The 27,647-nt window shown below is 44.1% G+C and overlaps 1 protein-coding gene across 1 annotated transcript in view; it reads right to left on the bottom strand.

Moving 5' to 3' along the window:
- The window catches only part of AMOTL1 (angiomotin like 1), a 185,636-nt gene that overhangs the window by 99,750 nt on the left and 58,239 nt on the right, over positions 1–27,647 (bottom strand).

Raw genomic sequence — 27,647 nt, 5'->3', positions numbered from 1 at the left:
TAGAAAATCTGAGCTAAATATAGCACTGGTTATGTTATTAATTTCCCAAGGGTCTAGTAAAAGGTTCCGGCCTAAAATAATGGAGGAGAGAGAATAAAACACTGCACCTTCAGGCCTTTATAGTATGTATGTTGTAACAAGGTCACATGGGCCATAGGCAAGCATCGCTAAACTGACTGCTCCTCACTATAAATTGCAACAAATTTCAATAAGTTAGTTGCCCATACATAGACAGATCTTTTATCCTCAATGATATCAGACTCAGGCCCCGTACACACGGCCGAGGAACTCGACGTGCCAAACACATCGAGTTCCTCGGCCAGTTCAGCCCTGAAGCCGTCGAGGAGCTCGGCGGGGCCGAGAGCTCCCATAGAACAACGAGGAAATAGAGAACATGTTCTCTATTTCCTCGTCGAGCTCCTCGGCGAAATTGTACACCCGGCCGGGTTTCTCGGCAGAATTCAGCCAGAAAACTCGGTCGGAAGCTGAATTCTGCCGAGGAAACTGGTCGTGTGTACGGGGCTTTACGCTCTTCTGTTCTCCAAAAACTCTTTCAGCACTGACATACAGACAAGTTTCTCCTCTCCATTCTACGTCTTATCAACTGCACAGTACAGCAACCACTTCTCAGCTTGGCCATAAGTTATTTTTACTCCCAAGCAACATATTTTCCAGCATACTGGAAGATTTATTTGATTGAGGCTTTTGCTACTCTGAAGTGCTCATCTACATTTATCCGTCATAAGTGAGCGCCATACCTGTACAATAGAGGAGCCACAGGTTCTTGCTGGCAGAAGATCCTGTAGAAAATACGCATCAAAAGTACTTGTGTTTAGCTGTGTACAGCATATTGACCCCTTGCACACTGGGGGGGTGCGGGCGTTTGTGGTAAAGCGCTGCTAGTTTTAGCGTGTTATAGTGGAATTTTTCGGTCGCTAGCGGGGGGCTTTCAACCCACACTAGCGGCCCAAGAAAGGATTAATATCGCCCGTATTGCGGCGCTGTCGAAGCGCTTCAGCAGCGTCTGCCCATTCTATTTCAATGGGCAGGGGTGGTGCACACCGCCCCAAAGATGCTGTTTGCAGGACTCCCCCCACCCCGTCCTGCAAGCACACCGCCCCAGTGTGAAAGCACTCAGGCTTTCACACTGGGATGGGTTTGAGAGGCGCTTTACAGGCACTATTTTAACCGCTAAAATGCCTGAAAAGCCCCCCAGTGTAAAAGAGGTTTTATATGTGTACAATTCTTCTTTTATTCAAAAGAATGGCTACACATTTTACGTGTCTGCATTTAGTTGCGTTTATACGCTTTTACGTGCATTGGCACCTAAAATCTGCATGTCCCTCCTACTTTTTTTCTGCGCAGCTAAACACAGTTCACATTTGCGCAGGTAGGTGCAGCTGTGTGTATGGGCTCATTGATTACTACAGTGCTGTTTTTAGATGCGTACACAACAATGCGCAGTGCGCATCTAAACATAGAGGGGTTGATTTACTAAAACTGGAGAGTGCAAATTCTGGTGTAGCTCTGCTTTTTTTTTGTTGACAAAGCTCAACTAAACAAGCTGAAGTTAGAAGCTGATTGGCTACCATGCACAGCTGCACCAGATTTAGAACTCTCCAGTCTTAGCAAACCAGTGTTACTGACATGCGTTAATGTGGAACTATTAAGGCCTATACACACGATAAGTAAAATTTAATAGGATGAACTATCGACCGATTATCTGATTGATAGTATAATACTTTCGACAACCGATTCCGACTTTTCAGACGACAAAACCCGAAGGTGCATGATATAAAATCTGAAGGTGCATGATATAAAATCTGAGGCCTCGTACAGATTTTATATCATTTCCATCGGGGAAAAAGAAGACATGCTTTCTTTTTGGCCCGACGAGATCCTCGTCGGTTTCCTTGTCGAAAAGTGTACACACGACCGGTTTCCTCGAAAAAAAAAAAAAAAACAGCAAGCTTCTTGCTGGTTTTTGCCGAGAAACTCGGCCGTGTGTACGAGGCCTCAAGGTGCATGCTTTTTATCGTTAGTGAACACGTCTGATTTTTCGTTTAATTAGTACAGTTTCCGTAAAAAAATAAAAATTGCAAGAGCAAGACTACGCATGCTCGGAAACTAAAGAATACAATTCAAAACAATTCAACACATCACTTCCAAAGTTGTATTCTGTTGTACAAGAATGCTAGTAAGTTGAGTAACCTCTTCACTTTCGATATGAGACTAGCATGCAACAAAGTCGGACAATTATTTGTCTGATCATCTGATCGTGTGTACCAGACTTAAAGCGGAGTTCCACCCAAAATTTGAACTTCCGCTTTAAGCACTCCTTGCCCCTTGACATGCCGCATGTAATTTTTTGGGGATATGGGGGGGGGGGGAGTGTGTACCTTATTTTTAATGGGACTTCCTCCTTCCTCTTCTTGGCCGCCTAGGCGACACCTCCTCTCACACTAGGCGGCCCCTTCCTGCCAGCGATCTTCTGGGACACAACACAGGTCCCAGAACATTGGCTGGCCAATATCAGAGCGCAGCGCGACTTGCATGTGCACAGTGCGCGCCCGGCCGTGAAGCCCCAAGCTGTCACAGCCTTGGGCCCACAGTTGCTATGATGGCGCTGAGGAGGGTGAGAGGAGCGAGGCTCCGGGCAGGCGCATTGCTGGACTGTGGGGCAGGTCAGTGTCTGCTTATTAAACTAAAAATCAGGTGGAACTCCGTAAAAAAAAAAAATTAAATAGGCAATTTATTTTTAATGCAGAAGAGACATACAATGGAGGGAATTCAATAAATTACTACTAATAGTAATACAGCAGATTCAGGTAACTTTTACAAGTGGCACTAATAATGCAGCAAATTCAAAAATAATTACCTCCAGTTCATACATGATAAAACTGGAGGTAATTAAGACCTACTCTAACTTGGTGTACAGAGACAGGCAGAGTGCTTGTTCCTGTACACAGTGTAGCAGAGCATATTCTCCCGCTACCCTCTCCCTGACACTGGTTGTTAAGGACGCTGTCAGCTTCACAGCTATCAGCCACCCAGCCACCAGTGATGCTGCAGTGGGCGGAGCCTAAAGGGGAAACTGAGAAACTAGCTCCAATCAGGTCCAATCTTGCTTGTAATTGACAGCATGTGTTCCGTCAGATAAGGTGATCCGTCAAAACATGCAACGTAAGTCAGATTCTGTCACGGCCATCTTGGTACACCCCACACACAGTAAGCACCAAGCAGACATCTTTTTACACCCATCGAAGTCTTGCATTTCACACTTATTTTTACCACTAAACTGAGCTCATATCGTGAAATACAGTATTTAGAAGTCAGTGACACTGTTTTAATGTTGCATTTTAAAAGCAGCTTCTATGAGATCAGCAAAACGTGTGAGATCAGTAGGCTTGCTGCTGCTTTTAAAATTCAACATCAAAACTGTGTCACGGAGTTCTAAATACTGTATTTTACGATATAAAGTTAAAAATAACTTTAAAATGCAAGATTTCAGTGGGTGTAAAAAGCTGTTTGCTTGGCGACTTCAGACTGTAGGCTTGGTGTGGCCGAGTGCAGGGTGTACCAAGATGGCCGTGACAGAACGTCACTTCTGTTACGAAATCTAACAGAACACCGGCAGTGGTGAAATTCTAAAGCCAATAGAAGGCTGTCTATTGAAAGAGGATCTACCCACTGCCTGCTGTCAATCATAAGGGGAGCGGACCTGATGGGGAATTAGTGTTGTGAATCTCATCAGGCTCCGCCCCCTCAGGTGCACTACTACCCGCTGCTGTGCTGACAGTTGCAGCGGCGAGGAGGGACGTTTCTTAACTGCCTGTCTGCAACTGTCGAGATGAATGAACTCGGGAAAGATTGGTACCCGGAAGGAGACTGGCCAGAGATGACAATGGCCGGTGAGGGACGCTGGAGGTGGGTATAGTTCTGCTTTCACGCAATAAATCAGTTTAATGAAGAATACATGTTGGCTGCATAACGTCTAGTGAAAAAAACTAGAGTAGTCATTTTTTTTCAAAACAATAGTATGTGTGTCAGTTATTATAACTGAGGAACAATACATCTCACTTTGTGACAGTTATTATCACTGAAAAGCACTGCAACTTAAAGCGGAAGTAAACCCATTGATTTAACAGTTTCAAAAAGCAGTTACATTTCCGGCATGCCAGGATTGCTAACTGTCACATTGGTTGTGCTCTCAACCAAACTGTCAAACCATCCAATGGCTGGTGTCATAACTGATCACATGTGCAGCACCATGGCAGTTGAAGTTTAAACATAGGCCAAGATGGCAGCTTCCTTGGCTGAAAATGATAGGTGGGTTTACTTACACTTTAAGGGGGTTGATTTACTAAAGGCAAATAGACTGTGCACTTTGTAAAGTGCAGTTGCCCTCTGCAAGGGCAGTAGTTCCAAAGCTTAGTAAATGAGGTACGGCTTCACTTTGCAAAAAGTACCCAATCACGTGCAAGGAAAAAAAAAACCAGCATTTTTGCTTGCACATGATTGGATGATGGAAGTCAGCAGAGCTTCTGCTCATTTACTAAGCTCTGCCGCAACTGAAATTGCAAAGTGCACAGTCTTTTTGCCTTTAGTAAATCAAGCCCTCTGTGTGATAGGTATCATCACTGAGAAGCACTGCATCTTGCAGTGTGAAAATTATTATTACTGAGGAACACTACATTTCACTGCATGACACTTATTATTACTGAGGAACACTGCATCTCACTGTGTGACAGTTATATCCGAAGAACACTGCATCTCACTGTGTGACAGTTATATCTGAAGAACACTGCATCTCACTGTGTGACAGTTATATCTGAATAACACTGCATCTCACTGTGTGACAGTTATTATCACTGAAGAACACTGCATCTCACTGTGTGACAGTTATTATCACTGAAGAACACTGCACCTCACTGTGTGACAGTTATTATCACTGAAGAACACTGCATCTCACTGTGTGACAGTTATATCCGAAGAACACTGCACCTCACTGTGTGACAGTTATTATCACTGAAGAACACTGCACCTCACTGTGTGACAGTTATTATCACTGAAGAACACTGCATCTCACTGTGTGACAGTTATATCCGAAGAACACTGCACCTCACTGTGTGACAGTTATTATCACTGAAGAACACTGCATCTCACTGTGTGAGTTATATCTGAGAAACACTGCATCTCACTGTGTGACAGTTATATCTGAGAAACACTGCATCTCACTGTGTGACAGTTATATCTGAGAAACACTGCATCTCACTGTGTGACAGTTATATCTGAGAAACACTGCATCTCACTGTGTGACAGTTATCACAGAAGAGCACTGCATCTCACTGTGTGACAGTTATCACAGAAGAGCACTGCATCTCACTGTGTGACAGTTATCAGAGAAGAGTACATCTCACTGTGTGACAATTATTATCACTGACGAGCACTGCATCTCTCTGTGTGACAGTTATAACTGAAGAGAATTACATGTCACTGTGTGACAGTTATTATATCTGAGAAGCAGTGCATTTCACTGGGACAGTTATTATAACTGAAGAGAATTACATGTCACTGTGTGACTGTTATTATCACTGAAGAGTACTACAAGTAAAGGTGATCCTTGCAGGGAGGTGATTAGGAAGGTGATCAGCGTGGTCTCTGCAGGAACAATTCCCCAAATCCTGGAAGTGTTCCTGTGAAATGTGAATATAGCAGGAATGAGATTGGGAGGTACAGCTTGAGCCATGTGCTGACCGGGTATAATATTCAGGGATCTGTGGCAGGTCAGACTTGCATACTCCAGGTGCCACATGGGCAGAGGCTAGGTTGCCAGCCGCTATCAGAGCCCAGGTCCCCAGCAGTGTCCCATATACAGTCTGCAGAACACACAAAGGGCAGCGCTCACCTCTCATTGGAGTCCCCGGGGCAGAGTCTGGGCACAGGGCTGGCAGGAGGCGACCAGAGCGGAGTGCATGATGTATCCAGACAGAGCAGAGATCATTCACAGAGAGCGGAAAGCCCAACACTGAGTGGAGAGAACTGCAACAATCAGCCCCATTCACTGGAATGAGAGGAATGTGCGCCGCCCTGGGTCCTAGTGCTCGCACTGTGGGACTGCTGCCTGTACTGGGTCCTAGTGTCTGCACAATGTGACTGCTGCCTGCACTGGGTCCTAGTGCTTGGACGGTGAGACTGCTGCCTGAACTGGGTCCTAGTGCCTGAACTGTAACAATTATTAGCTCCACCACATGCCTATAAAAGGTATGTGTGCTTTTTGTACATTGCAGGAAACTGCATGATTTTGCACGCATTCCCGCAATGCACAAAAAAAACGCGCCTTCCCTTTTTTACAAGTGCATGGCGATGCCATTAATTCTTAAAGGCTCCCTCACGCACTTTGCAAATGTGCTCATGAAATTGTATGCAATTGCAATCTCTGCATTAAACCAATCAGCTTCCAGGTTTTATTGCCAAAGCTTAATTGAACAAGCTGAGGTTAGAAACTGATTGGTTACCATGCACAGCTGCACCTGATTCTGAGTGATCCAGTTTTAGTAAATCTACCCCAAAGTACCATGCATTTTGGTGCAGCACTTTTCTGGTGCCAGTTTTTGTGCAACGCACAAAAACATGCACGCACTGTTGCATAGGTGTGAATGGAGCCTTAGACTACTGCCTGCACTGGGTCCTAGTGACTGCACTGTATGACTACTGCCCAGTGTTGCCAACCTACCAGGTTGAAATTTACTGACACAACACGCAAAATTTACTGGCACAGCCAAGTTTTTACTGGCATTTACAAAATTTTAAATATTACAGTTTTAAGTGCAAATGTCAGTATTTAGGCTACAAACAAGTACAATATGCAATTAGCAATATGGTTTAAGGTAGATGATATAGCAAAACACATCTTTCCTATTTTATTTTCGATATAGTAAGTAGTTCAGGGACAGGACTCAGGAGGGTAAGACATTAGAATGGTCAGGCACACACATGAAACTGACTCTCACACTGACACTGACAGCAGTGTTCAGCAACACAGATCACCGGCATGACACACCCTGAGTCACAGTGTCAGTCTCTCTCCATGCCAGGTGGTCCCTCCAGTCCACACAGCACTGACAGTCCCGCTTCCGGCCTACCTTGCTCCCGACCCGCACACAAGGCTCTGGCCACTCTGCTTGGCTCCATTGCACCATGACATCACACGACATGCTCAGGCACCACCTCCGCCAGAGCCGCCCGAACACACTGTAGCAGGTATTCGGATGGTCTCGGCAGGCTCCGGACCGAGCATCACAGCCATAGTTTTTACTGGCAACCTTTTCCATTTACTGGCAGGAGAAAATTACCTGTTTACTGGCTGCCAGTAAAAATACTAATGGTTGGCAACACTGCTACTGCCTTTACTGGGTCCTAGTGCCTGGACTGTGACATTGTTATTTGCCCTGGTCCCTAGTGCCTGGGCCATGTGACTTCCGCCTGCACTGGGTCCTAGTACCAGTGTAGCAGTAAAACTCAGTATCCCCTGTGTCTACAACTCATGCATGGCTTCCTGCACAGGCCGTCAAGAGTCCTAGTATGTGTATGTATGAATGCTAGTTAGGGACCTTAGATTGTATGATCCATGAGGGCAGGAACTGACGTGAATGTATAATATTCGTAAATCGCTGCATAATTTGATGGCGCTATACAAGTACCTGTAATAAAGAATAAAATATCCAATAAATTAAATCAAATGTCTTCATAAATTTAGGCCACAATGTATTCTGCTAGGTCTCTGGTAAAATAAAAAAAATCCCAATAAGTGTATATTAATTGGTTTGTGTGAAAGTTATAGCGTCTACAAACTATGGTATATATATTGGAATTTACACATCTATGACGCTATACTGTAATGGTGGTGATCAGTGGGACTGTATTGACGGGCAATCTTGTGCTAACAGACACTATCTGGGAGGGTCAATAAGTGATACTGACGTTGCTAGTGACCAGTGGCGAACCGCCCATAGAGGGCGCACAGGCGCCGCCCCCCCCCCCCCCCCCATCCATGATCTACATATCAGTAGCGCCGGACCATGGATTCCAATGCGGCGCTGTGTTTTTTTGAAGCACCTGATTAGAGCCAGAGGCTCTAATTAAAATCAATAGCCTGCCAATACACCAAAAGGTTCTAAAAAATAAACAAACACATACACAATGCAATTTGTTGCACCGCCTACAGTTTTGAGGTGAAATTTAAAGTGAATGGCACTACAACGCAGCAACACATGTAACATGCGCTGCAATAACACTCATGTTAATGCTCATCTTACCGCAATGCACATATGTAAATAGGTCGTAAAAATGGATGCATAAGTACATCTGTTCCTATATAATGGCAATCCAGATTTCCTGTGTACTTGTCCAACGGATGAAACTCAAGGGCCTTTTTAAATAATGCCATTGCAGCAATATACTGTACGTTACACGCTTTGGTGCAATGTGGTGCCCTGCCATTCATTTGTCTGGCACCTTAATGCAGCTTGCTGGATGGACATGCGTTCCAGCACAGCAAAACAAAAGAATGCCATGAATTGCGTTGTACTGCTAAAAAAAAGTGCATGTACTATTTTTTCTCAGTGCACAGCAATGTATATTAGTGTGTTGCAACATACGTACACGGCACTGTGTTCTACTGGTTGGACTGTGAGATTGCTCCTTGCCTGAGGTCCTATTGCCTGGGTTAAGTGACTGCTGCCTGCACTGTGTCCTACTGGCTGGACTGTAATACTGCTGCTTGTCTGAGGTCCTATTGCCTAGACTGTATGACTGCTGCCTGCACTGTGTCCTACTGGCTGGACTGTGAGACTGCTGCTTGCTTGAGGTCCTATTGCCTGGGTTAAGTGACTGCTGCCTGCACTGTGTCCTACTGGCTGGACTGTGAGACTGCTGCTTGCTTGAGATCCTATTGCCTGGGTTGAGTGACTGCTGCCGGCACTGTTCTACTGGTTGGACTGTGAGACTGCTGCTTGCCTGAGGTCTTATTGCCTGGGCTGAGTGACTGCTGCCGGGACTGTGTTTTACTGGTTGGACTGTGAGACTGCTGCCTGCCTGAGGTCCTAGTGCCTGGGTTGTGTGACTACTGACTGCACTGTGTCCTACTGGCTGGACTGTAATACTGCTGCTTGTCTGAGGTCCTATTGCCTAGGCTGTATGACTGCTGCCTGCACTGTGTCCTACTGGCTGGACTGTGAGACTGCTGCTTGCTTGAGGTCCTATTGCCTGGGTTAAGTGACTGCTGCCTGCACTGTGTCCTACTGGCTGGACTGGGAGACTGCTGCTTGCTTGAGGTCCTATTGCCTGGGTTAAGTGACTGCTGCCTGCACTGTGTCCTACTGGCTGGACTGTGAGACTGCTTCTTGCTTGAGGTCCTATTGCCTGGGTTGAGTGACTGCTGCCGGCACTGTTCTACTGGTTGGACTGTGAGACTGCTGCTTGCCTGAGGTCTTATTGCCTGGGCTGAGTGACTGCTGCCGGGACTGTGTTTAACTGGTTGGACTGTGAGACTGCTGCCTGCCTGAGGTCCTAGTGCCTGGGTTGTGTGACTACTGCCTGCACTGTGTCCTACTGGCTGGACTGAGAGACTGCTGCTTGCCCGAGTTCCTATTGTCTGGGTTGTGTGACTGCTGTCGGCACTGTCCTACTGTCTGGACTGTGAGACTGCTGCCTGCCTGAGGTCCTATTGCCTGGGGTGTGTGACTGCTACCCTTACAGGGTCCATGTGCCTGGACTGTATGACTGCTGCCTGCACTGGGAGATTCCTTTTTTTTTTGTCCTAGAGATCTTTATCGCTTTGTTAGAAAGTGATGTGAAATCCAAAATGTTATAGTTTTAACCAAAACAGAAGGTGAGGTGAAATATTTTATTAGTAACTTTATTGTCGCTGTAATGTGACATGTCAGGAATGTATTCATGCATTTACTGATGGGTTTGCTTTAAATAATAATAAAAAATGAAAACATTTTAGAATTTCAAACACAATCTGCACTGCTGTATCATTGTTTCAAATCTAAAAGTAATTGTTACAGTTATACTCAGTGTTCTTGTTCTCCATCTCAGGGAGTGAGGAGGGATGCAGATTGCTCAGGCGATTATTAAACTTCATTCTCTTTCAGATCTCAGCGCCACATTGGGCCTAGGCGATTGCCAAAGCCAGTGTTATCTCATTATGAGTAACTCTGGAGAGGAAGTATGCCTGCCAGCTCCCCTGTGATTTTCCAAATTAATTACAACTATTACCCAGGCTCTAACTGTTACACTGCTTATATTACACAAAGGCTTCCTCCTCCATGATACTTCCCTTTCATCCTGCTGCTTATTCAAAGAGGATTAAAGGACAATGAAACCTCAAATTTTAATTTTCACATGGAAGCATTAAAGAAATGACCCAATCTTCCCCTACATTTCCACTGTAATGTAATAATGCAGTCTTATGATGGGCATAGATGGCTAAGTGAATCACCAAGTGAGATGTCTGACAGCCCCTAAACCACAAGGCCCTGTCATAACCTACTGAAAACGGGGAACATTTTGTGCCAATTGTATAGGGTCATTACTGCAAACGTCACACAAATTTTGGGCTTTGTCAAATTTTTTAATTAATTTCTCTATGTCCAAAATGTTGCCATTGTCTCTACCTTTAGAGATAACTTTCTTAAACAAACATTCCCATTCAAATGTAATATGAAAGCTAATAAATATTTGGGCATATATCTAACGGTTTTATTTTTTCTGCATATGGTGCCTTTTCTCTTTTTTATGCAGCAGATTTTTTCAAATTTTGTATGTAGAAAAGCTAAACCCAGATTAGCATATCAAATTCTTATGAAGACTAAACTAGAGGGTGGATTAGGACTCACAAATGTGAATTAGAGAGTAGCAGTGGCGGTGCATCCATAAAGGGCGCAGGAGCGCCGCCTCCCCTCTCCTGTCACCGCTCAAATCACCATAGATAGATTCATGCAATGTGTGAATTTATCTATGGTCGTTGCTGACACCCCCTATTCAGGTGCCTGGACCCCGCCCTGAATTACAGCAGCAGGGGTGTTTTTTGGAAGCACCTGATTAGAGCTATTGACTCTAATAGGCGCCCAACAATGTGAATAGCGGGCGCAACGCTTTGCGTTCGCTATTCACTCAGCTGTGTGTTAGCAAAGGAATAAGGTGCACCCGGGTCTGTGTTACCTGTCACCTGATTGGCTGAAATGACAGGCACTGTGATTAGATGCCTATCACCCGAGACAGGGTAAGGGCATAGTGGCAGCACTTGTGGCACAGTGGCAGCACTTGGGGCACAGTGGCTGCATTTTATGGGCACAGTGGCTGCGTTTGATGGGCACAGTGGGGCTGCAATTGATGGGGTTTTTATTCAGAATTGTTCAGTTTGTTTGCGCCTCAGGTTGGAGGAGACAATGGTAGACTGTAGGATAGCAGATGCCCCATGGGTTCAGGGGTATATCGAGGCCTGTTGAATACTACCTCTCCCCTCATTATTCAAACTTTGAAAATGTAGGACATTGCAAATAAATTGCCTCTTTTTCCGTTGGTGTGCTTTTTATGGTTCCCTCTAGGTCAGGGGTCTCAAACTGGCGGCCCTCCAGCTGTTGCGAAACTACAAGTCCCATCATGCCTCTGGCTGTGGGAGTCATGCTTGTAACTGTCAGCCTTGCAATGCCTCATGGGACTTGTAGTTTCGCAACATCTGGAGGGCCGCCAGTTTGAGACCCCTGCTCTAGGTGAATCTCTTACTTTTTTTAAGATGTGGACAGTAGATGATGATACCAGTTGTCTTTTACTGATGTATGCTGGAAAATTGCATCCGTTAGGTGGCTGGCAATATAAACAGTTAGAGCATTTTATTGCCTCGCATCTGAGGGGAATTGCAGTGGCAGAGTCCCTTACAGGATTCAAATCTCTCTGGCTAAAGCTTCCAGTTGATATGGGACTGTTATTCATTTCTTATAAATTATAAAACATTTGTGGATTATATACAGGCCTTAGGTCTTTTTTGAGGAATGAGAGGCAGAGTTTGGGTGTAAATTCTCTGAGGCGCGTAGATGTGCAATCCTAAATTTGACCCACACCTCCTCTGTCTGTACAAAGGCACAGGAAAATCTTAACAAGGTGATACAGAGTCCTGAAGTTGGTGGCTCTGATGTACCCATGTGTCTCAGACAGGTACAGGGCGTGTGGGCAGCAGGGTTCATACTTTTTAAATAGGGTGGGAATGCGCTAAGCTTAGATCATTCTGGATGGAGATCAGAAAACTGATCGTTGATATTACATGTCTTCTTTCAGCTCTTTCACCAGCGGGGGCCCGGTCTTCTGCGTCACCTTCTTCTCTTCTTTGATGTTGACTCCACGCTCTCTCCCACTGTAATGCTGGGTGTGCGGTGCGCAACGATTTATATTGGCCTCTTATGACGTCACAGTCCCAACATGCTCCGGGTGGTGACAACATAATTACCCCGCCCCCTTATGTCATCACCACCTGGAGCATGCTGGGACTGTGACGTCATAAGAGGCCAATATAAATCGTTGCGCACCGCACATCCGGCATTACAGCTTGAGGGAGCGTCGAGTCAACATCGAAGAAGAGAAGAAGGCAACGCAGAAGTCCGGGCCCCCGCTGGTGAAAGAGCTGAAAGAAGACAGCGGTGGTGCCCGGCAGAAGGGGAAAAGAACCGGAGAGCGGGAGAAGAGAGTGGAGAAGTCGGAAGACCCCCCGAAGTCGAAAGAAGGGAGAAGACCGGGCCCCCGCTGGTAAAAGAGCTGAAAGAAGACAGCGGTGGTGCCCGGGAAAAGGGAGAAGTCGGAAGACCCCCGAAGTCAGAAGAAGACCCCCAGAGCTGCCTAATAAACTACTTTAAAAACCTGTGTAGTGTTTTTTTATTGACATTTTTCTTCCACCAGGTGAATGGGTAGGGGTACGCCCGCAGACCCCGACAACCAACGGCCAGGGTTGTCGGGAAGAGGCCCTTGTCCCCATCAATATGTGGACAAGGTGCTTTGGGGTGGGGGGCCGCAGGGCCAAAGCACCCACCCCCCCATGTTCAGGGGGGGGGGGCGCTTGTCTCCACCCCCTTTCCTGACTGGCCGGTCTGCGTGCTCGGATAAGGGTCTGGTATGGATTTGGGGGGGACCACTATGCCATTTTTTTGGTGTAGGGGGTTCCCCTTGAAATCCATACCAGACCTAAGGGCCTGGTATGCTCTTGGAGGGGGAACCCATGCCGGTTTTTTATTTAAAAGTTGGCGTCGAGTTCCCCCTCCTAGAGGCGACTTTAAGTCGCGTTGTAAGTCGTGCTGAAATCCCCCCCAAGTCGCGTTGTGATTCATACTCAAGTCGTGTTCAAGTTGCCTCCCAAAGTCGCGCTGAAAGTCGCGATGCCTCTGTGTGAATCGGCTCTTATTGTTTTGTAAAAATTCTTTGTATTTTTTATAAACTCAATGAAAACATATCTTTAAAAAAAATGTTGTTATAGATGCAGAGAAATGCATACATACCTGCCAGGGTACATACGAGAATATTATTTAAAAGTGGGAGATTTGGAAGAATTGTGTCTCTTTGAGAGGAGGGTGGCATGGAACACATTCAGATTAATAAATAAAGGAACATATATAAATACAAGACATACTAAGATTTATTTCTTAGTGTATGGAAAGGGTTCTCTTAAGCTCTCTCTCCCTTTTTTTGTTTAGTTTTGTCTACTTGTTCATGTAGTCATATGAAAATGTGGTAATATATCTAATATAAGTCGAGGTATGAGAAGGGATGTAGGGTTGTCCCGTGTCAAGGATATAGGCATTGTCTTGTAATAGGATTTGCTCTTGAGTTTGTGTTTTTGTATATATTTTTTGTATATACAGCATGTAATGGAAAATAGTTAATAAAGATTATAAAAAAGAAATTTGGATGGGAAGAAGTCTCCAATCGTATGTCCAGGTCTTGCTGGAGACCTGCAGGTCGTGTGAGTATGCAAGTGGGCATGCTTGTTAAAAGCCAGACCTGATCATAGTTTAAAGCTCCCATTTGGAGACAGAGCCCTGTCAGGAGAGAGATGTGAAGGGAGAGAAGGAAGGCAATACATCAGGTGAAATTGATCTAATGGAGACACCAGAGTATTCATTGCCATGGCTACAGAATCTCTGAACCTGGGGACAAACTTGGTCCATTTGTTGTTAAATCTGGAAGCCAAGAAGTCCATGTATGCAGGACTTGAAACACTTTAGGGTGAAGACGTTGTCGACTGAAGAAATCCGCCTGGCAATTTTTCTTGCCTGAAAGTGAATGATGAACAGGGCTGGAACATGAAGTTCTGCCCAAGCCAGAGTATGGTCAGCTTTTTCTGAGCCGCATTACTTCTGGTTCCTCCCAGATGTATGCCACACAGACTGACTAAATCCTGGGCAGATGGCCTTGCAGTCAAGAGGTTTGGGAGGCAAGTTTCCTCTGGCAACCAATGCTCCTGCACCAAAAGGTATCCAAGACTCCATCCCCAGTTTGTAAGGCTGGCATCTGTTGTGAGAATCTTCCAGACTGAAGGAAGAAAAGAGTTCCCCAACACCAGGACTGTACTCGTGACCCACCAGGCCTGAGACAACCTGCTCCTAGGTGCAGTGACTGTACCTGTCTGTTTTGTTTCACTCAGCCATATTGTAGAGATGCAATGGTCTGGACTAGAATTGGGCAAACTCAACTGTATTGTAACAAGGCTACCATCAGGTTCATACAATGTCTGAACATGGGAGCAAAGAGTCGGAAGTTTGGTTAGGGGGCAAAAAACTGTGCCGACCAGTATCTAGAAGGCAATAATGGTTATTATTTTTCTATGGGAAAAAAAACAATAATTATTCTAGGGTATTGGCAGTATAAACGATACGTCTCGGAATTCATTCTACTGTGTACCTTAATGGAACAATTAAGAAATTCGTACTATATGACTACTGAGGGTCAAACAACTGTTTAAATGACTGAACTGATTTTACAGTGATAGGTTTGTTTGGTGACAAGAGAACTGTATATATGGCTACTGAGCAAAAATGTATTTTATTTACTGTATGTTTGCAGTAGGGGGCAGAGAACTATATATACTGTATGCTTACCATGAGAGCAGAAACGATATTTGGATGTGTGCGGATTATCTATCTAGCTTGTGGAGAGGTGCAGTGTTGTGCAGTGGCAGTAGACACTCAGAGGCCAGATGCGGTAAAATAATTGTACTGTAGTTAAAGTCCAAACAAACCTGACTAGGTGCATTTTTAAGTTAATGGAAACTGCCTTTAACTATCCTGGACCCATTGCTAAATTACAAGATCATTTCGGCAAAATCAAGTCAAGTAAAATTGTCCAATCACCCCTAGTTATTATACAAAGGAATCAAAAACAGTCATGAGATTTAATAAAAAATCACATGCCTTTTTCTTGAATACATAAGACCCAATTCGCACATTTAAGACAACCAGAGATAGGATTAAATATTTTAAAAAATATATATATTTTAAGAGTCCAATGAAATTTGAAATTGATTTCCACATGGCAAAAAAATAAAATAAAGATCCTAATTTTTGCATAAAGCTTTTTTTGAGGCTTTTGAGCCTTATGTATTTTATGTGTACTATACAGTATGTTCAGTTTGCTATATGTTCAGAATCACTGGTGTAATGTTCTTCAGTTTGTTCTGGGTCACTTTGGGATTATGCTGAGGCTGTAAATCTCCTTGTTATGCACAGCTTCTATAATATTCGCCATAGCGTCAGCATTCTTCATGTTACCTTATGACACTTCAACAAGCCAACCATTAATCAGAATTAGTGTTACACATCTATTGGGTTTTGAGTCTCTCATTAAGCTCGGTCTTGGTCAGATCTCTCTATGAGGGCTAAATTACACTTTTTCCTTGCGGTGCATTGCATGTTATGTACAGCAGGGTTTGACAAACTTAGTTTGAATCTAAGAGCCAGCTAAAAAAGTTAGGAGCCAGTTTTTTTTTAGTATTAGGTTACTTTCACACTGTGGCGTCGCAGGCTTTGGCGGTAAAGTTTACCATCGTTTTTGCCACGATTTTCAAAATATAGAATATAATAAAGCAATTATAAAAAAAAAAAAAAAGGAAAAAATATATAAAAAAACTGATTTATAAATTCTGCATCTAATTAATAAAACAACTTTTGCTGTGTGCATGACATGCCGGCAAGCAGGGCATGACCTCTAGAGCTTGGATGATTTTGGCCCCCCAAAAAATCAGCGATTTAAAAAAAAAACTTGATTCACGATTCGAATCAAGTTTTTTTTTCCCTGATGGCAATTGCTAGCATCTAATCACTGTTTTTCCGGTAGGGATGGCTTCCCCAGACGTTCCACCGAGAGAACACAATGGCTCCGCGGGAGAAAATTCCCCATCAAAACTGCCTGTGTTGATGGGGGAATCAAGCGATTTTCTTTCCTACAAACTGTAATTGCAGGAAAGAAAATCGCTTCATCTATGGCCGGCCTAACCCAATCTCTAGGACCCCAAATTAGTAAATGAGATCCGATCTTCATTCTACTTGAAATCTAAGTGTTTTGATTGCTATGGGCAAAAACTCCAATTATGGTCGGTTTTAACAAAATAGCACTGCTGGTACTAAAAGAAGAAAATTGGTTGCTCTATAAAAAAAAAATCTGGAAAATGCCTCTGTAAAAGTGTGTGGTGACGTCTCACTTTGATCCAGATGCCGCTCGCGGCCTTTTCCCAGGATCGCAGCGAGCTGCGGGAAGGATGTTTTAGGCGAGGCCGCGGCTTCGGCCTAGTCCGTGGAGCACCGGTCTTAAGTTTTTAGGCGAAGCCGCGGCTTCGGCCTAGTCCACTGCGATCCTGGGAAAAGGCCACGGACTAGTCCAAAGCTGCGGCCTCGCCTAAAAACGTAGGACCGGCGCTCCTCAGACTAGGCCGAAGCTGCTGCCTCGCCTAAAACATCCTGCCCGCAGCTCGCGGATGGATCAGTAAGAGTGCTCACGCGGCAGCCACTGATGTTTTTTTAGATTTTTTTTTGTTCCATAGGAACAAGAACCAAAAAAAAGTTTGGGGGTTCGATCCTCGATCCTGGGAAAAGGCCGCTCGCAGCCTTTTCCCAGGATCGCGGCGAGATGCGGGCAGGATGTTTTAAGCGAGGCCCGTAGCTTCGGCCTAGTCCTCAGAGCGCCGGTCCTATGAAACAAAAAAAAAAATCTAAAAAAACATCAGTGGCTGCCGCGTCAGCACTCTTACTGATCCATCCGCCGAGCACTCTTACTGATCCATCCCCGCTGACTCAGGAAGGCCTACAAGGCCCGTGCCATGTTCACCTTCCCAGCCAATACCCCACTCACCAGGACGCTATTTCTAGTCGCCATGGCGACCGGGATTTGTCGAGCCCTGATGTACAGTATGTTGTTTGTATGTTTTTTTGTATGTTCTGGTGCACTGGCAGTCCATTCAAAATAAATGGACTGCCTTAACACCATGCACTTTATCGCATCTCACAACGTGCGTTGACACATGTGTGTTAGTGCAACGCACAAGAATGGTAAAGTGTGAAAGGGCCTTTTCAGTCCGGCTACTCGCACTAGAAGTAACAAGTCAGATACTAAACTTTTGCCCTTAAACTGGCTTATTTAGCACAGATGATTAGATACTATTTGTATCATGGAATTCAGCCAAAAGCTGTAGGTGCATAGCCCTCAACTCACTTCTAAAATATGGTGTTAAGTAGAATTTCAGGTAATGTTATTTTAACAGCCAAGCAACTTGTTTCCTGGGTGCTGGGGAGTAAAGGAAGTGAAGGAAAATTTCCCCGATGGCATGAAGATGGTAATAAAAAATAAGAAGTGTTCAAGAAAGTCACATATCCTGTTAATCACATATCCTGTTAGGTGGTCTTCATGCTGGATAGGTGACTTGAATTCAGATTTGCACTGGATTGCTGATTTTTTTTTCTTTGCATAGAATTTTTGGGCATCAGCATTAGTTGTTCTCCCAGAATTTTTAATGTGGTGTATGTGTGTGGACCAGATTTGTATTTGAATGTGATAGGAAACCTCACACAAATACACTATATTGTCAAAATAATTGGGGCACCTGCCTTTACACACACATGAACTTTAATTCTATCCCAGTCTTAGTCTGTAGGTTCAAAAATAATTTCGCCCACCCTTTACAGCTATAACAGCTTCAGATGCTCTTGGAAGGCTGTCCACAAGGTTTAGGAGTGTGTCTATGGGAATGTTGCATAAGCACATATGTGAGGTCATGCCCTGATATTGGACGAGAAAGCCTGGCTTACAGTCTGCGCTCTAATTCATCCCAAAGGTGTTCTATTGGGTTTAGGTCAGGACTTTGTGCAGGCCAGTCAAGTTCCTCCACCCCAAACTCGTTCACCCATGTTTTTATGGCCCTTGATTTGTGCACTGGTGCACAGTCATGTTGGAACAGGAAAGGCCATCCCCAACCCCTGAAAAACAACCCCACACCATAATCCCCCCTCCACCAAATTATTTGGACCAGTGCACAAATCAAGGTCCATAAAGACATGAACAAGCAAGTTTGGGGTGGAGGAACACCTTTAGGATGAATTTTAGCGGAGACAGCGAGCCAGGGCTTCTCGTCCAACATCAGTGCCTGACCTCACAAATGTGCTTCTGGAAGAATGGTCAAACATTCCCATAGACACACTCCTAAACCTTGTGGACAAGCCTTCTCAGAAGATTTGAAGCTGTTAAAGCTGCAAAGGGTGGGCCAACTCAATATTGAACCCTACGGACTAAGACTGGAATGCCATTAAAGTTCATGTGCGTGTAAAGACAGGCGTCCCAATACTTAATCCTCTATGTAGCTGCCAGGGGAGGAGTAAAGGGGAAAACTATAGTATTTCACTTGAATGACAGCTCTGAGTCCGCTAGGGGCTGCTGACACCACATCCAAGATGGCAGCATCCAGCAGATCAGAGCTTTTGGATGTCTACACAAGGCAGACTTTAACAAGTAAATAACACGCACAAAATATGTTAAATGTACATATAATCTTATGGGAAAATTCATCTTAAAATGATTGGTCTGGTCATAGTGGTTCCTATATTGCCTATAGTTAATTTTACATTATTATTGTTATCCCCAGCTCAGTTGTGGTGTGGGTGTAGCTCTGTTTGACCCCTTTCGCTGGGCCTACAATGTTGGCCTGAACTAATGCCCCGTACACACCATCACTTTATGTGATGAAAAAAAACGACATTTTCTGTGAAGTAAAAAACGACGTTTTTGAAACTTCAATTTTCAAAGACGAAGTTGCCTACACACCATCGTTTTTCTCACAATGTTCTAGCAAAGCGAGGTTACGTTCTCACCACTTTTTCCATTGAAGCTCGCTTCTGGGCATGCGCGGGTGTAAAAACGTCTTTTTAAACAACGTTTTTTGCTACACACGGTCAATTTCTGTGAAGTAAAAAATGACGTTTTGAAAAACGACACATAAAATTGAAGCATGCTTCAATTTTTTTTGGTCGTTTTTTACAAGACATAAAACGACGTTTCCCCCACACGGTCAATTAAAGTGACGTTTTTAAAAATGTCGTTTTTTTTCATCACATAAAGTGATGGTGTGTACGCGGCATTAGTCTCATCTGCAGTTTAGCCTTTTCTTGGAATATAGTTTGAATACGTAGTACCATGCGGGACTCTCCATGGTTGACCACTTTGATGCAGGTCTTTATACCTACTTATGGTCTTCACATGGGCTCCTTATGTTATTGTCACCATTGTTTGTACACTGACTATGATGACAGTTCTATTCTGTACTTGATTTTGTAACTCTATAATGCCCTATCGTTATTTAAAATCTTAATAAAAAGATTAAAACAGAAAATGATTGGTCTGGTGACAGGGTCTCTTCAAGGTATACACATCTCTTTCTCATCATGAGCCTGGATTCATTCAGCACTTTCTGTAAACTATTTTACAATGCTTTATTCTACCAAAGTTGACTGTCCCTGCTACCAGCAGTCACGTGTGTGTTTCTTATGGACACAGGGACTCTTTAGAACTGCTTAGTAAACATAGGCCAGTATGTGGGACAGTGCTCTTTATATCAGGGCCTCTTTCCATCACACCATCAAGCATGTCTCACACTTCCCATAATATCAACAAGAGAACTGTGGAAATATTCTAGATGTTTATAACGGCTGTTCTTCTGGATAGAAACAAATCCTATTTTCAGAGATGTCTTTATCCAGTAGAGCTCCTTATTGTGTCACAAAAGGTAAGAGGCTGTAAAGCTCTGACACATAAACAGCTTTCTCTAAGGCAGCATAATATCTACGGCTGTGTCTACCAAACTTGATGTCAAAGGTAGAAGATGTGCCCTACAGTATATGTGATGTGTGAGAAAAACCTTTGTAAAACATACTGTAGCATTACTGTCAGTCTTTGATACCTCTAAATGTATTATATGATTAAACTTTTGATACCAGGGAAGACAAAATCTCAGAAGCCACAAAGGTGACTGACTCAGGGCTACCTACACTAGTGACCAGCTAAAGCCCCTGCTGAAGAAGTTTTGATGCGGTGCATCACCCAGGTGGCAGGTCTTAAAGGGGTTGTAAAGGTAAAAAACATTTTCCCTAAATAGCTTCCTTTACCTTAGTGCAGTCCTCCTTCACTTACCTCATCCTTCCATTTTGCTTTTAAATGTCCTTATTTCTTCTGAGAAATCCTCACTTCCTGTTCTTCTGTCTGTAACTCCACATAGTAATGCGACACTTTCTCCCTGGAGAAAGCCTCTTGAGGGGGCAAGCAGGAGTGTCAGGATGCCCACTAACACACAGCTCCTTTCTCTATCTGCTAAGTAGAGAGTGTCCTGACTCTCCTGCTCGCCCCCTCAAGAGGCTTTCTCCAGGGAGAAAGTGTCGCATTACTGTGTGGAGTTACAGACAGATGAACAGGAAGTGAGGATTTCTCAGAAGAAATGAGGACATTTAAAAGCAAAATTGAAGGATGAGATAAGTGAAGGAGGACTGCACTAAGGTAAAGGAAGCTATTTACAATTTTTTTTTTTTTACCTTTACAACCCCTTTAACCACTTGCTTACTGGGCACATATACCCCCCTCCTGCCCAGGTGAAATTTCAGCTTCTGGCACTGCGTCGCTTTAACTGACAATTGCGCGGTCATGCGACGTGGCTCCCAAACAAAATTGACGTCTTTTTTACCCACAAGTAGAGCTTTCTTTTGGTGGTATTTGATCGCCTGTGCGGTTTTTATTTTTTGTGCTATAAACAAAAAAGAGCGACAATTTTGAAAAAAAATACAATATTTTTTACTTGTTGCTATAATAAATATGCCAATTAAAAAAAAAAAAACACATTTTTTTTTCTCAGTTTAGGCCGATACGTATTCTTCTACATATTTTTGGTAAAAAAAAAAAAATCACAATTAGCGCAAAAGTTATAGCGCCTACAAAATAGGGGACAGAATTATTATTTTTTTTTTTACTAGAAATGGCGGCGATCTGCGATTTTTATTGGGACTGCAACGTTATGGCGGACACATCGGACACTTTTGACACATTTTTGGCGCCATTCACATTTATACTGCGATCAGTGCTATAAATATGCACTAATTACTGTATAAATGTGACTGGCATTGAAGGGGTTAACACTAGGGGGTGAGGAAGGGGTTAAATGAATTCCCTATATAGTGTTCTAACTGTAGGTGGAGGGGGGGTGACTGGGGGAGGTGACCGATCTGTGTCCCTATGTACAAGGGACACAGATCGGTCTCCTCTCCAGAGACAGGACGACGCTGTGTGAGCCGGCAATGAGAGATGATCTCATATGTTTACATATGAGATCATCTCTCATTGGCCGCACAGATCGCATCGCAAACGGCCACTCTGATTGGCCGTTCGCGGCGATCTGTAATTGGCTGTGTCCAAGGGACACTGGCAACACAGAGTTTCCCCGCTGCGCGCTCTGGAGCGCGCGCGGGGAACGCCCAAAGGGGCGGACGTCAATTGACGTCCAGTTGGATATTCAGGTCCGCGCTGTAGCCGTCATTCGACTATAGCGCGGGCCTCAAGAAGTTAAGCCGGCCATAGACAGACTACAGGAAAAACAAAAAATAGCTAGATTCCCCCATTAATCGCTTGCCGACCGCCTCCTGTACATTTACGTCTGCAGAATGGCACAGCTGCGCAAAGCAAAGTACCTGGGCGTTGCTTTGAGTTTGTTGCCGTGTGGTCCGTGACCGTGCCCGCGGGACCCGCTGGCTTGATGTCCGCCGGTGTCCCGCGATCGTGTCGCGGAGCTGCAGAACAGGGAAATGCCTATGTAAACGAGGCATTTCCCTGTTCTGCCTAGTGACAGCCTACTGCTCCCTGACATTGGGGGCAGTGATCACTGTCGTGTCACTCGTAGCCCAGCCCCATCACAGCTAGAATCCCTCCCTAGGACACACTTAACCCCTTCCTCGCCCCCTAGTGGTTAACGTCTTCCCTGCCAGTGTCATTTACACAGTAATCAATGCATTTTTATAGCACTGATTGCTGTATAAATGACAATGGTCCCAAAATAGCGTCAAAAGTGTCCGATGTGTCCGCCATAATGTCGCAGTCGTGATAAAAATTTCAGATCGCCGCCATTACTAGTAAAAAAAAAAATATTTGATCGGTCCTGACGACCCCGGCTCCCGTGAGATGACACAGCTCCTGTTTCCTTGTAACCCCACCTTCCGTCCTGAAGAACCCCTCCCCCCACACTTTTTTTTTCTTCTTCTTTCTCTCTCTCTCATTGTATGTATTTAGAAAAAATAACATAAAATAGTGGTGTGCGCAGAACCTAGTAATACTCACCGTTATAGACTTCCCCCAATGATCTGGCTGATCTCTCTTTTGCTTTAGAAAGGAGAGACTGCCTTTAACGTAGACAGGTTGGAAGGGTCTCTTTTATTAGCATTATTTCTTTCTTTTCTTTTTTCTATTTCTTTCTTTTTCTTTTTTTTACCGCATGTATGTGCTCTACCCTTCCACAGTATACCCTGGTGTATTAGTAATGCTAATGATGTTTTCTACTGATTATATGTTTTGGCAAAGTTACCCTTTTATTGTATCTGCTGTATACCATTCAATAAAAATTTAAATTGAAAAAAAAAATATTAATAAAAATGCCATAAATCTATTCCCTATTTTGTAGACACTATGGCCCGGATTCTCAAACGAGTTACGCCGGCGTATCTCCAGATACGCTGTCGTAACTCTGAGTCCGAGCCGTTGTATCTATGTGTCTGATTCTTAGAATCCGTTACGCATGGATTTGTATTAGATCCGACCGGCGTAAGTCTCTTAGGCCGTCGTATCTTAACTGCATATTTACGCTGGCCGCTAGGGGCGTGTACGCTGATTTACGCCTAGAAATATGTAAATCAGCTAGATACGCAAATTCACGAACGTACGCCCGGCCGACACAGTACAGATACGCCGTTTACGCTAGGCTTTTCCCGGCGTAAAGTTACCCCTGCTATATGAGGCGCACATGCGGCGTACCAATGTTAAGTATGGACGTCGTTCCCACGTCGAATTTTGAAAAATTTATGTTGTTTGCGTAAGTCGTCCGTGAATGGGGCTGGACGTAATTTCACGTCGAAACCAATACGTCCTTGCGGCGTACTTTGGAGCAATGCACACTGGGATGTGTCCACGGACGGCACATGCGCCGTTCGTAAAAAGCCTCATTTACGTGGGGTCACATAACACACGCCCACATCTTCCACATTTGAATTAGGCGGGCTTACGCCGGCCTATTTACGCTACGCTACGCAGGCGTAACGTAAATAGGATACGTTACGCCTGCTCAAAGATACGTCGCTGTACATGAATCTGGGCCTATAACTTTTGCGCAAACCAATCAATATACGCTTATTGCGTTTTTTTTTTTTTTTAACAAAAATATGTAGAAGAATACATATCGGCCTAAACTGAAAAAGAAATTAGTTTTTTATATATTTTTTTGTGGATATTTATTATAGCAAAAAGTTAAAAATATTTTTTTAGCGCAAACAATAAAAAACGCAGAGGTGATCAAATACCACCAAAAGAAAGCTCTATTTGTGGGCAAAAAATGGGCAACCAAATCCTCCGGGGCGGAAGTGGTTAAAACAGTCAGTGTTGAGCTCGCAGACTTCCGTTTCCGGGGGAGGTGATGTGAGCATGGAGGAGTGAGCGCTGAGAAGGAGAGTCTGAGCTGGGTCCGTGGTGCGGCTCAATAGTGGAGCGGTGAATCCCCGACCCCCCCTTCCCTCTCATTTACGGAAGCGTGTGAGGGAGAAGCAGACGCTCGCTGCTGTTTTATAACCGCGCACACCAAGACCGATGTCACGGAGAGGAAAGAGCACTGGAAGAAGCACAGGGAACGTACCCAGTCACTCTTACATCACGCGGTATATGACGGTAAAAGGGGGCGACGCGAGGCAGGAGGACGCACGTGGAAGTCACGCTCAGAGGAGAGAGTCGCTGTCTGAAAGCCCCCGCCTAGCTGCTGCTGGGAAACAAGTCCAAGGTACTGCAGTCACTCGGGGCTCAGGAAGACTACAGCAGCTTGAAGGGACGAAGTGTACGGCAGCACCCGCAGCACCCGCAGCACAAATACCCGTACTCACCCCAGCAGACCAGCCGGTAAGGAGAGAGCCTATACTGGAGGACCAGGGGGGGGTGAGAAGCGTTATGATACCCCTTGAGGCTGAGAGGAAAGCAGTGATTGCAAAGCTGACGGAATTGACGAGAGGTACCCCTGAATTCGCAGTAGAGGTATTGTCAGCCTTACCCATATTACCTGTCATACCAGATGCATTAAGGGTGTCAGGAGAATCTATAATAGAGCCTACGGTGACATCTATAGAGGTATCAGCAGAGACACTGACTGCAGTAACCACTCCTGCTACATTACATATACCGTTAAATAAGGAGGGTAATATTATAATAAATACTGTAATGCCTAAAGCAAATTACTGTCCACCAGAGGAGGAGATGAAGTCTGACACACAGAGCCTGGGGGGTTCAAGGAATATACCTGCATTAGAAGTGACACCAGATATCAGGCAGTTAAGCAGGCTCATCCAGGCTCTCCCAACTAAGGAGGACATTCAGAAAATGTTATCGGTTATGACAAGCACTTTAAAGGAAGAGATGGAGGAGGTCCGTGCAAAAGTGGTGGTGGGGGAGCAGAAAATTTGTGTTTTGGAGAGCCAGCAAGTGGCGGTGGACTGTAGGTTGGTAGCCCTTGAGGAAAGAGTTGATAGGCAGCAACAGCAACTGGTTAGATTGCAGTTAAAGACTGAAGAGGCTGATAACAGAAGCAGGAGGAATAATGTACGTATAAGAGGGATACCCGAAAGCTTTGAGGGTCCTGCACTTAGGGAAGCTGTTTTGTCTATTCTTAATAAAATTCTAAAAAAAAGTCCAGAAACCCCATTGGAGTTGGACAGGATCCATAAGGTCCCTACATATCGGAGTCCTGAACAGAATAGTCCTCGCGATGTGCTATGCCGGATTCATTTTTTTAGAATAAAGGAAGAACTTCTAAGGGAAACATGGAAAGAAGGAACGGTGTCATGGGAGGGGGCAAGCATACAGTTATTCCCCGACTTGTGCTGGCAAACCAAAGCAAGACGTCGCATGTTAAGACCATTACTTGAATTAATACGCAGGCAAGAGGCTATATATAGATGGGGCTATCCTCTATCCTTAAACGTAAAAAAGGAAGGAAGGAACTTTTATTTAAGAGAGCCATCTCAGCTCCCCTCGCTATTTGAATTTTTGGGGACAACGCCAGTAGAAGTTCCTAATTGGCTGGACTTACCAGGTGCAGCAGAGAGGGATGCTAGATAAACAGAGGGAAGATATGGACAGAAGGATAGACCTGGACCTATCTGTTATAGTAACAATGGCAATATGGAACATGGAAGATCGCTCCCTCAATTCTGGAAGAGAGAAAGTTTGTTGATATTAACATTAACTTTCAGGAGGGTGAGGGGGGGTCTTACATAATAATTAACCAACTCCCTTTTCTAAAAAGAAAAAACTTAATACGCCTATTTTTTTTTCTCTCGTTTTGTCGTTTATACATAAATTTTCTTTTCTCCCATTATCTCCCTCTTTGATGGCGCCCTTTGGAGGCGCCCTCTGTAGGAACTCCCTTTTGAAGAGGGAGTTGGTTGAAAAATATCCCAGTCTTGGTTTAAGAGGGGTCTGATATAGCCGACAAGGGTTGTCTCTGGAAGCAATGTGCTAGAATCTTTTTTTTTTTTTTTTTTTTTTTTGAGACTCCCTTTTTTTTTTTTTTTTGGCTAGACTCAAATGTATATATGTTTTTTCTTATTAAGATTGATGGTCTTATTTGGTTTTCTAGTTTTTTTTTTTCTTTTCCCTATATGTATCTGAAGGGGTTGATGTTAGAGAGGTTAAACAATGATTAGAAACTTCTCCCACCCAGAGGGGGGTAGGGGGGGGAATGAGGGGGGGGAGGGTAAGGGTGGATAAAGAGTGGGGTTTTTTTTTTTTTTTTTTCTTTTTTTTTTTTTTTTTTTTGAATCAAGGGTAGCTTAGGGGTAAAGATAATATATATTATTATTATAGAAAGGGGAGGGGGTGGGATAAAGGGGGGGGACAATGGTAGATAAGTGTGGGGTGTGTTTTTTTTTTTTTTTTTTTCTCCACTAACCTAAGGGTAGTTAATGGGGTAAATATAATCAAGTATGGAGGGTGGGAGGAAGGGGTCATAAACCAATCACTTAGCCACAAATCCAACTGGGAATTCTATGTAATTAATTTGATGTTTTATTCACTGGGAGAGGAATAACGGAAAAATGGATCACTGGATATCACTTGTGAAACCAATGAAGGTCACTAAATTAGCGTGCTATAATAAAATTCACATTAATGTATAGTAGACATACCACACATAGAGATACTAAGGGAAAGGGTAAACTTAGTGTGTGACACAGGGAAAAGGGGAGGGGAGGGGGAGGGGGAGGGTGGGGAGGATATAAAGTGGGATAACAGCCAGTCCGGGAAGATAAGGAATAGGGAAAATTTAGGTTAAAAGTGTATGGACGAATGAATTACTGGAAGTGTAAAAAGCAAGTGATGTAAAGAGGGCAAGGGGAGGCACAGGAGGGAGAGGGGTTGATAAGGGGCTGGTAGAAATGCGGGGTTGAAACATATGGTAGGTGGATAAAATGCCTAGTTACTAAAATGGTCTTTCTCTGTCTGTATAGGGGGGGTTAAAATAATAAAAAAAAATATATAGGAGTTCAAGGGTTAATCAACGGGTTGCACCCGGACTAACAGGAAGATGTGACTCTCCTCGGTGCTCATACACCTATCCCCATTAGAGCGCCTTTCCTCCGTGTGGAGGGAAGTCGGAGGCGCTAACAAATTATTATTTTTTTTTTTTTTCTCTTTCTTTCCTTTTTATTTATTTATTTATTTATATATATTTTTTTTTTTTTTCATCTCTGGGATCCCAGGGGACCAACCAGATTTGAAGAAGAGGGGGGGAAAGGGGAAGGGGAAGGAAGGGAAAGAATTTTTATTTTTTTTCT

Source organism: Rana temporaria, chromosome 2, assembly GCF_905171775.1.
Source record: "Rana temporaria chromosome 2, aRanTem1.1, whole genome shotgun sequence".
Classification (NCBI taxonomy): Eukaryota; Metazoa; Chordata; class Amphibia; order Anura; family Ranidae; genus Rana; species Rana temporaria.
This window is presented reverse-complemented; position numbering and strand designations above follow the sequence as displayed.